Raw genomic sequence first — 1655 nt, 5'->3', positions numbered from 1 at the left:
TTGTAACACTAAGGCACAATGTTGCAATGCTACTGTATAGAAGTCACTGTACAGTTGCGAATTCCTTTGAAATTACTCTGAGTATGGCCTTGTTTTCTCCAAAAATTCACCGAATGATCACGAATGACACAGGACAATTAAATTATGGACTCTATAATTTTAATTGTTCCCAAGACACCGGGTCCTGATGAATCAAATTTTTTAAAAATAAAGTAGTAATTCTAAAATCGAATTCTGAAACATCCAAAAATTGCAACAGATTCATTCCATACATTCATTAACATACAAAATATTGAAAAATTGAAAAATTGGGACCATAAAACACACTCTGATATCAATTGAAAGAACTGTGAAGTTTTGTAGGGGAAGTGGGGATCGACCCAATTTTTAATTTTTTCTTTTTTTATAGAATAATGAAATTTACAGAACGAAAAAAGAAAAGTATGCCTCAATTGGATAAATTTACAGCATGTGTTAAAAATAAAAAGGGAGAAGAAATTCTTACCTTTGAAGATCATAAATCTTCTTCACAAACGCCCTTCTCCACAAATGATCACGAACGGGCCAATGAGGGCACCACCACGAAGTCATGCTCTATATTCTCTCTAGGGTAGGGTGAGAATATGCAAGAGGTGTGGGCTGTGCAGAATTTTGGTAGAGGGAGAGAGTTTGAGAGAGGGGAATTTTTCTGAGGAGAAAATACAAAAGCTTTTTCTTTTTCAATCTTGTTTCTTCTCTGTATTGAAGAAGATAGAAAAACAAAAACCAAAAATATCTTCTAAGTGAAAAACTACCCACACCCTATATGGGATCAAGGGAGAAAATAGGGGAGGGATGTTATTTCCCTCCCTTTAAATTAAATTAATTTTAATTTAAATAAAATATATTATATATATAATAACTAACTTATTATATATATATATATATATAACTATATGTTATCTCATATATTAATTATATTACATATATAATTAATTTAATTATATCACATATAATAAATTTTCTTAATATATTTGAACAATTCAAATTAATCCAAAATTAAATCTCAATAATCCCCGTTGAGCTATAGAGGGACCTTATGGACCTGTAGATTGAAGCTTAAGTGGTAAAGGCAATTAATTAAACTCTTTAATTAAATTACACAACATCCATTAGCTGTCAGTCACTCCATTAAAGACTGACAGCTACACTCTTTGCACTAAAGATATATTTTTGTGTCCATTGAATATAACCAATCAACGATGCGATTGAAGGAAATCGGAAATGAGGATTTCCATGAGCAGCGGAAAGATCTTCCAAATTTCAATTGTATATGAACATTAGAATTACAATAAAAAATGGAAACAACAGGCCATGTGCAAAATAGAAATTACAACATGTTTTTCTACAGATCAAGGGAAAGAATCAACAAACCTTTGAAAACTCATCTTCAACTTCCTTAATCACGAACGCTCGAATAAACAGCAACACTGCAACACTGAACATGACCGCTACACTACACGATCACAGTGAACTCGAACAAAGCGATCACCAAGGTCACAAACACCCTGAACTGCCTTTACGGTGCGTCGAATTGTGGCTGCCATAGATAGGTAGCGTGTGTTGCTGTCGGACGGCATAAACTGTTTAGGCTAGCGGCTGGTAGTGAGGGTCTT

This window comes from Benincasa hispida, unplaced genomic scaffold, assembly GCF_009727055.1.
Source record: "Benincasa hispida cultivar B227 unplaced genomic scaffold, ASM972705v1 Contig123, whole genome shotgun sequence".
NCBI classification, from domain to species: Eukaryota; Viridiplantae; Streptophyta; class Magnoliopsida; order Cucurbitales; family Cucurbitaceae; genus Benincasa; species Benincasa hispida.
Note: the sequence above shows the minus strand (reverse complement) of the source record.